The following is a 10,219-nucleotide window of genomic DNA, read 5'->3' as shown; positions in this document are numbered from 1 at the left end:
TTTGGTGTGTGTGTAACAGCTGGTAGCAAAGGGAGAAACAGATTTTTTTTAAAGAAGGGTTGTGATTCTGTGATTGGCCCTTGCAATGGTGTACACTTCTGATTGGTTTAGCAGGAAGGAAAACGCCTCCAACAGCTGATTAGATTTAGGTGGAGCATTGATTAAGAGTGAGGTCTTTTTAAAAGGATTTACACTGAGCTACATTTCAACCAGGAGAGACTAGTTGAAGATATGCAACAATTATACCCAGCATGATAAAATGAACATTTATTTGGATACTGGCTGAATTGATTTAGGAGTGCATTGATTAAAAGTTAGGTCTTCTTGAAAGAATTTACGCTTATTACCAGAAGGAGAAAGATCCCAATAGTGTCATTGGCTAAGGAGCCTTATGGAATTGTTAGAACATGATTTGTTAGAAGAAAAACACTTTAATAAAGTCTTTAAACACTTTCTGACCTGTGCAGCAAAGCTTTGTGTAAAACCAATCCCAAAAGATATTTCTATTTGATCAAATTGTTTAGCCATAAAATCAAATAAAAAAAAAAAACATGTAGTCGCCGGTTTAAATATTCCCCTCAGTGTAAAGATCACACAGTTGTATCCCGCATTTTAATAAACAACTTCATGGAATCTTATGGTGCATAATATGGGCTACCACTGGTGTTTTGATGAAACCAAGATTAATCCCTGTCTGGACCTATTTACAGAACACAATCTTTGTCTCTCTATCTTCACACACACACACACACACACACACACACACACACACACACACACACGCATAAACACTATCTCACATGAGTGTACAGTCAACCACTGGACTGACTAGACAGGAAGTAGGTCAGCTGGCTCTGACGACGTTGGTAGGAGAGGGGGGTGGGTGATTTTAATACTGGCATTGGTGGTGTGGGGGGGGGGGGGGGGGGGGGGGGGGGGGGGGGGGGGTTGGTGTTCAGGGGACAGTGCCTGCTCTTGCACCCGGCTGCTCTTAGGCACACTGACCATAGCACACACACACACGTACATACACTGCTACAAAGAGACAGAATTGAGTGGGAAGTAGAGGGGGAGAGAGAAGTGGCTTTTTATATTTGCTGTCTCTGCATTTTCCCCTCTTTTCTCTTTGTCTTTCTCTCTCACTCGTCTTTCTTGTGCCTCATTGGCTCCTTGCGACATTTGCCGGTGTCGCACATCAACCCCGGCCCCTTTTTGTAGATTCCGCATGTTTCACTCGAGTGGGAAAGGCCACAGTTAGAGGCACACACAGAGATGTCCCTGCTGTTGCGTTGAGACTGACAATGACAACCCAAAGACCAGAAGAGGTCAAAACGTTGTGGTTTTCACACAGACTGTGGTTTTTATATAAAGTGATGAGCACACGAGTGCACACACACAGGTCAGAGGCGTCAGAAGCACGGGTTCATCCAGTCAGCTGATGAGAGCAACAGATGGTAAATCAGCAGGAAGTGTAGCCAGATCAACACACACACACACTCTCACACACACACTGGTGATACACAAATGTCCTGTGCAGGGGACTCAGGTGGGAGATCTTAGATGAAAGCAAGCAGGTGAGGATGAAGCGACAGTGACACGGTCAGAGAAAGAAAGAGAAAAAGACTTAGAGGGAGAGAGACGAGGCGATGGATTCAGAGAGTGAAACGGGACGTGTGAAGATTAATTGAGCTTAGAGAGACTTAGAGAGACAATGAGAGACGCAGAGAGAGGAGAGAGAGGTGAAGAAAGCGACAGAGTCTGTGCTCAGCCTAAAAGGTGGAGATGTGACCAGTGACTAAAGTAGTCTGAATTAAAGACCCAGATTTCCTCCCACCCTCCCTCTCTATTGCCGTTGCCCAATAAGGCCACATTCCTCGGCCCCTCACCATGGACGCCATAGTAACGGGGCCACAGCAGTGCCCAAGGCTTACACAGAGCTTATTCATGAATAGTCTATATACTGTATGGCAGTCTGTCGCTGAGAAATGCCCCTCTCCCTCCCACCCTCCTTTCCACTCTGTCAGCCGGCTTCTAGTTGACCTATTTACCCCCCCCCCCCAAGTCATCGATGGAGCCACGTCAAGTCTTTAAATCTTTGCTACACTCATACAAGCACTAATATGTGGGTTGGCTCTAGATGCACAAAAATCTGCAAAGAATCTGCCAAATTAAAACAGCAATCACTGACATTTGTATGTACAGAAAGTGTCCTTTTGATACTTACAATTAGGAAAGATTTGCCGTAATTAGCAGCCGCCTTGTCTGATTTCTGAATAAAAAGCTGTCCTCTTCTAGAATATAGATCTGAATAAAAATAATAGTAATGCATTGATTTAGCATGCTTTCAAACATGAGTGTGCACAAGGCCACACTCCCTTCCTCAATATATCTCTCGCACTATAACACACACTTTGAACGTGCACATAAACAAGTCCATAGTAGGAGCTGAATCCTTCCGTTGGGTCTGACATACACGTTGCAAGGCTGGAAGTCAGATAGAAAGATGGATTGAAATGACAGAGGGAAAGAGCAGGCAGGCAGAAATTGCAAAGAAAAGATGAATGATGAGGGGGATGGAGGGATGGACGGAGGCATGACAAGAAAAAGTGTGAGATGACAGGTTGGCAGAGATGGATGGAAGGCGAGAGTCGAGGAGCGGATGGGTTCATTTGCATCTCAAACATACTCTGTGCCGCGTATCCTATGTTACACGCCACATTACATGTCATTTGTATTAATTTGAGCCATTGTTAATATAAATCTATTGATAAGTGCAGTTTTAATAGTAACTATTTTACCTTTTGTAGCACATATTATTCCACTCAGTAGCAAACCCTCATGGATCTGGCATTCAAGTGTGCTAAAGTAAATAGAAATGTCAGGTCTGGTTGATACAGTCATAACTTAACTCCTCTGTACGGAAAAATACAGCACTTAGTCGTGCTTTTTAGCTGCAGGAACGCAAATGAACAGAATCAACAGATGAAGATAATGAGAATAGCTATCAGCTGTAGCCCGACTATACACAAGGAGATAGATAGTTGGTAGTACGCAGTGTCAAGTGGGTCTGGAATGTTCTTTGTATGACTTTACAAGAACACAATGCTTTTCTTTTGTCTGTAATGAGTGCAGTTTCTTTTGACATCTCTTTAATTCGTTTGCCTGTGTGAATACTAGGGCTGCAACTAACAACTATTTTCATTGTTGATTAATCTGTTGATCAATTTCTCGATTAATCGATTAGTTGTTTGGTCTTTAAAATGTCAGAAAATGGTGAAAAATGTGGATCAGTGTTTCCCAAACGCCCAAGATGAGGTCCTCACATATCTTGTTTTGTTCACAACTAGAGATGTTCCAATACCAATACCAGCATCGGTATCGCCTCTGATACTGCCTAAAACGCTGGTATCAGTATCGGGAAGTACTGTAGTTTATATACCGATACGATACCATGTGACAAAGCCCTAAAGAAAATCTACCTTGTTCTACCATTTTCTTTTTCTGCTATAATTGACTGTCAAACTGGATTAAAAATAATTCTGTAGTGTTTGCTTGTTTGTTCATGTTTCCCAAAGAGTTTAACCTGAGCCGGACCGACAACAAAGATAGAAACCATATCACATCCATACAGGGATAGTAGTATACAGTTGTTAAAACACAATCAAATATATGACACCTGGTATCGGATCAGTACTCTGATTGGCTGATACACAAGTTCAGGTATCAGATTCGGTATCCGGAAGCACAAAATGGTTTTGGACCGTCTCTGTCCACAACTCAAATATTCAGTTTACTGTCACAGAGGTGAGAAGAAACTATACCATATTCACATTTAACAAGCTGAAATCAAGGGAATTTCTTTTACTTTTTCCTTAAAAAAATGACTCAAACCGACTGATCTGTTAGCAAAATAGTTGGCGATTAATTTAAAAGTTGACAACTAATCAAATAATCGTTGCACTTCTAGTGAATACAACTTCCCAGATGGATTTATGGATTTATTTCTGTTTAAGCCTTATTGCCCTGTTAGGGTTTTTACCTTGTTAAACATGTTCACACAAATACGTCCATGGGATTGTTTTATTTCCTCCTAATCCACATATCGCATGTTGATCTTGTTAAAAGGTGTATTTGTTTTCCTCTGTGTGATTGAATTTACATTGAAATGTTTGGTCTTAAACCGATAAGAGAAACCATATCAGATAGACCTCTTATGCCGAGGCATGTACATTACTGGATCATTTTTGGCGGGTTGTAAATCTGTGATTAAGACTTAAGTCTCCTGTTAATGTACTGTACAGGTCTGGGTGAGACGTACTGGGAATTTGGCTACCGCAGGATTTCCATTTAAAAGCAGTCAGTGGTGAACCATGTTGTTTAGTGTAAGTGGTTTTATAAGAGACAAACTTGGCCCCAGCGTGACTCCTATCATCCTCTTAGGGTCTCTAATTTAATCCTCCCTACTTCTCTGTAATTCACTTTTAATAGACACTAACTGCTCTTACCTGGCTGCTGCCGACAGTGAATAGAGACTAATACTTTTAAACACAGTAACCCTCCATAATCTAGAGAAGGACAAGCCTGGATTTGTTTTAAAAGAATAACAATTTGTTGTTTGTTCTGACGCCTGGAGTTTAATTACATTTTTTATACAGGAAAGGATTGGAGGTAACATGAAGTTACAGTTTAAACGGGCCTGACTGGTTTCCAGCAGGTTCCTGTTCTGCGGAAACATAGATGGGACACAGTTATGGCATGTGAAGACAGAAACACTGGGCTAGACTGAGATAGACAACTAAAACCAACAATACAAACAGTGCAAACAAGACTTGGACCGAACATCAACAATCGATGAGTGCAAGTGACTGTTGAGAAGAAACAGTTTTTTTACCTTTTTGAAATTTGTGATGGATGGTAGTGTTCTGATCTGATGGGGAATGTCATTCCAAACTTTGTGCGAAAAAAATGATTTCTGATCATAGTTGTTTTTCTTAGAAGTGTACTGGTGTTGTATTGTGTGTTGGGAGAAGTGCAGTAAGAGTTGGTGAAGTGCGATTTTGAATCTGAAAATAAAATGTAATAGCGTGGCTGTTTGATGTAATTCTGGTAAGCCAGAGCGTGTGAGTGTGTGAGTGCAATGCAATGGTGAGACCACTTTGAAAGATGACTGTGGATCTTGAGAGCTCGATTATATAGTCGTGCTACTGGTTCAGTAGTTTCCTGACTGGTAAGAGACCAGACTGGAAGACAGTAGGACATTGTATGTAGTCTCACATAGTTGGCCATTTTACAGCATCAAGATATTAATTAGCAACACCTGTCTATTTACATTTCCACCACAGTTTTATTAGTAATTATCTTAATTTTAATTTAAATTTAAATTTTAATCTGTTTAATGATCCCCTATGGGGAAATTACAATTTACACTCTGTGTCCACATTTTGTTAGTTATCACACACACTCCTGAACTACACACAAACACACACATATGCTCAGGATCTATACATGCATTAATGAAGAGATGAAAACCTTTTTGTATCACAAATTACTGAATTTGGGAGCGCATCCCAAGCCCTTGTTATCCAAGTGTGCTGAAGTATAAAAGTGACAGTATAACTGGAAATGTTAAACTAAGGTCTGGTGGATATAGTCATAACTTAACTCCCCTGTGAGGAAAATTCAGTTTTCCCTTTTCCGTCTTTTACTTTAGCTGCAGGAACGCACAATGAACAGAATCAACAGATTACGTGGCCCCACTGTTAAAAAGAAAAGAAAAAAAGGAGATAGATACTTGGCAGTATAAGTGTTAAGAAGGTCTTAAATATTCTTTTTCTTTTCCTTTTCATGACTTTACAGGCATAGTGAGCGCACTTTGTTTTGACATTGCACTTTATCTGTTTCATTTGATCCAGTCGTGTGAATACAACTTCACAGATTGGATTTACGACATCTGCACTGATTCCTTTATGATTTAGTGTTATTGCACTGTGGGGGGTTTTCACCTGCTGAAACATGTCATGTCAAATAGAATATTTGACTTCCTTCTAATCCACATAACATGTTATTGTTAAAGGGTGTGTACTGTACTTGTCTTGAACAGATAAAAGACACAATATTGGATAGACATACTATGCCAAGGCCTCTGGCAAATTCATTTTATATTCCTGTTAATAATAAAACCAAGGGGGGTTGGTTTTGTTTAGCTTTCAAATGTTTGTCCTTCAGTCACTTGTCAGTTTTTTTAGAGTTATCTAAAAGAGTTGGTTGTCAGCCAGAGACAACAAAACAAAGACAGAACAGGCAGCACTGGTTCTTATAAGGTGGAGGATAATATCCAGGCCTCTTCAGATTTAGGCCAGAAACCACGTATTAATAATAAATGTGAATTAAAATTAAGTATTATGTGATGTAAGTATTGTATTAAGGCATGAGGGCCATACACGTGTTTCAACTAGGGAGTCTGTCCGACTTTGTCACACACACGATCATGTGCCATGATGAAGAAATGTCATTTGATTTCATTAATTGCTTTTCTCTAACTAACTCAAAGCTTTAATGGCTCAAATTGACCCACAACATAATAGCACCATTAGAGAAAGAGAGCTATTTGAAGTAAACCATTTAAACTACTGAAGTATGTGTTGATCAGGGGAGAGTCACACTTCAGATTACGTTGTTGACCCACAAATGTTCAATTATAACTTCCCAGCAGTTATGGTCCAGTCAATGTGGTTAGGACAAGCATTTAATGTCAATTACACCCTGTACTCCTTTTGCATGTGTTTTACACAGGTTTTTATTGTAAGCTGTTTGTCCTGGTTTTAGTGTTAAGGTTAGAATTAGGGTAAACTTTTGGTAATATAAGAGTTAATGTTAGGAATGCAGTGGAGAGGATCAAAGTTAGGTTGAGGAATTAAAGAACGAATGCAGTAAAAGTCCTTACACATGTTGTAAAGTGGTTTTCACAAGAACTGCAGCCCTGCACTCTAAAAGCCATTATTTCTAATGGCCTGCGCCGCTCATAGACCAACACCCCCCTGTTCAACACATCTCAGTGTCCTCATGCCCAAAGTTAATCAACCTCCTTTTACACAAAACCATTCCATGTCAAGAAGACATGGCAAAAGGCAAAATTACTAGGACCAAAAACTGAATTTGTTTCTGTGGATATACAGGGATGCCACTTGAAAAGCTCTCTTCTTGTAGATTAGCTGTCTATGACCAATGAACGTCAGGCTTTCAGTGTTGCGCTGAAAGCTAGAAAGATAGCATTGCTCTTATTCTGACTTCTAGATAAGTGGTAAATGAAGTCAGGAAAACCTTTCTTAATGACACTTATGATAAACTTATTGTTGCTGTTGTGTGAAATCCTCGTAGGTCAATCTTTTTAGTAAGAAATGTTGTCATTGAAATTGAAGGAAGTGGGGTTCGGAAAATTGTCAAATCAGTCGGTAATGAAAAACTTCCCAAAAACTCTGGTTTAAGTTAAAAAAACGTCCCTGTCATCATCAGGGTTAAAGTAAACCTCTTCTTAAAACTGGACAGTTTGGGAGAAATGATGTGCGATGTAACATCACATCTAAAATAGTCAAACCAAATTTTTACTAGCCATGCATAATGTGCATTTGTTATTCAGCAGTTACACACACACACACACACACACACACACACACACACACACACACACAGGGTACATAGACTGAATGTCTATGGCTGTGATTCATCGGCCACCAGTGAGGTCATGTGGCAGTCATGTGACGCTGGCAAGTGATCAACAAGGAACACAATATGAGAAAAAGGGAAGGGGACAAAATATCTCAGTCATCGTGAACTCTTAACCACAGGCATGCCAACGTTCACATGCCGACACACACATGCAGACCAACTGCCAAAGCCTGGTGCATGCTGAGAGCTCATTCTGCAACAGTCCTATAAAAATGAATGATTTACTGCTATATTTTTGTCAGCGAGCCTAAGGACATGTATGAACTGGAGCAGCAGAAACTCTGTTTTTCCAGCCACAGCACTTATTCTGTATGTTGTGCATGGTGGTGAGCCACGTGTATGCCTACATATTGTGTCCTCCATTGCTTGTGGTGCTAAATGCACATGCATCTACAGTAGTGTGTGTGTATGTGTGTGCGTGTGTGTGTGTGTGTGTGTGTGTGCGTGCGCATGGGTTCTTTTTTAAAAAGGATAGAGAATGCATCTTTGCATAGATGCGTCTTGGGAGTTGCTGTCAGAACTTTGTATGCAGCTCAAGAGTTGATTCACACAGCAGACAGACACACACACATACACACACACAAAGGAAGAAAAATCTTCCTGCATAAGCTGAAGTCCTGATAGCAAGGCAAACTGCCTGACTGTTGAAAGAGGCTTGCAGCCTCTCTCTCTGACTCTTTTTTTGTACACACGCGTTTGGTTAGCCACACACTCTTCATTTGAGCCCACTCATACTCGTTGGAACATTTGAAATCTAGCCCTTGTGTAGGAGTGCGCTTTTGGCACAGTGTGTGAGTGTGGTTATGATGAGAGTGTGAGAGCGCGAGACAGCGGGAGGATGTACTTGAGACGAAGCGCAAGAGAATTAGTTTGTGTGTGTGTGTGTTGTATGTGAGTGGAAAGTGTGTGTGTATGTGAGTGTCTGCTGCACACAACAGAGAAATGTAAGGGTAAAAAAACAACAGGAAAAGGAAGTAAAGAGCAAGAAAAGGCAGTGTCTTCAGAAAGCGCTGACAGGTTGACAGGTCTGCTGAGACCCGCAGAAACAAACACATAGAGACAAAGAGAGGGAGAAAAACTGGGGGAAGAGAGGGAAGGAAAACTGAGAAACAACAGATGAAACAGGGAAAGTTAACCTTTACAAAGACTATATGCATGCAGCATGTACAGTATAAAGTATTGGTGAGCCCCAAAATGCACTTGCAAAGTTTTCTTTCTTCATTTAGCAATGATTTGAAGTCATTTTCTGCTCTATGTACTAAGAATGCTAGATTGACTCAATATTGTTATCGCAATACATTGAAAGTTTTGCAATAAGTATGCAGTATTTTGTGAAGCTCTGCGTACCGTCCGTTCGTTGTGTGGCTCAGTTGTGTTTGATTTAGAGCCTGCTTAAAACGCTATAATGATCACGTTTCAATGGCCTGTTACCGTACCACTTGCACATGCTAGTGCACGGGTCCATTACGTGACAAACCATATGTAGCTTACCACATGTGTGCATATTTCAACAGAATGACAACAAAACAGAACTGATCAGAGAAAAAGTTGTGTCCTGTTTTCTTTATTTTTATTCTTTATAGAAGAGAGAAGTGATGTCAGAAATGAGAAAGACGGGGAAGGAGATAGCGTGCATGTGTGGCTTTTTAGAAGGAAATAAAAAAGATGTTTTATTGAGAGGGGAATTGTCTGTGAAAAGTGGGTATCGTGTAATATCGTCTGTGCTAAAGCTTTGCATGAGTCCCCGTGCGGATCTACACAATACCTCAGTTTATTTCTGTGAATCTGCAACAAAATGAGCCTCTAGCTTTGCCCCCAGTAGAAGATCTTATCATTTTGTATCTTTTTTGGCTCATCCCTGGATGATATAGAATAGCCATTTTCAAAAAAGAAGGGGGAGGATAAAAAATGACAGACATTACGCAGGATATCGGTGTATTTTTAGCTGACCCAGTAGAATTGGCTGTGAGTGCAAGGTAACCCATATTATGAGCAGTTTAGAGTGAGATTCTGTAGAGTTAGAGCCTCACACTTGTTATTAGACCATTTACAGTGTAGGGTTGCTGGTAATCGACATTTTGAATATGGAATTTTTGAGTAAATGAGGGCCCAGCATTAGCTCTGCCATCTCCACAGGCACCTCTGGCAGAAAGAATGAGGTACAAAGTTGAAGACACTTAAGACTGACACTAGATGAATGGTGGTATATAACACTTTCAAATAGTAAGAAGGAGGCACAAGGAGAAATGAGACATAAAAGAAGCTGGTTAAAGCGCCTCTGTGTTTCGTGGGGCTCTGCTGAAACAAGTGGAGCGTTGAAAAGAAGGACATGGTCAGGAATGAAGGAACAAGAGAGAAAGCATGTGTAGATAAACGAGTGAGAGAGTCATGGATGGACTTTGGCTGCTTGGTTAGAGAACAGAAGCTGGAGGAGCAGAGAGAGAGTGTGTGTGTGTGAGAGAGAGAGAGAGAGAGAGAGAGAGAGAGAGAGAGA

At 40.7% G+C, this 10,219-nt stretch overlaps 1 protein-coding gene across 6 annotated transcripts in view; it reads left to right on the top strand.

The window, feature by feature from the left end:
* LOC117936005 (TRAF2 and NCK-interacting protein kinase-like) overlaps nt 1-10,219 on the top strand; it is a 56,847-nt gene that overhangs the window by 2,272 nt on the left and 44,356 nt on the right. The window lies entirely within an intron of this gene.

This window comes from Etheostoma cragini, chromosome 20, assembly GCF_013103735.1.
Source record: "Etheostoma cragini isolate CJK2018 chromosome 20, CSU_Ecrag_1.0, whole genome shotgun sequence".
In the NCBI taxonomy this organism is placed as follows: Eukaryota; Metazoa; Chordata; class Actinopteri; order Perciformes; family Percidae; genus Etheostoma; species Etheostoma cragini.
This window is presented reverse-complemented; position numbering and strand designations above follow the sequence as displayed.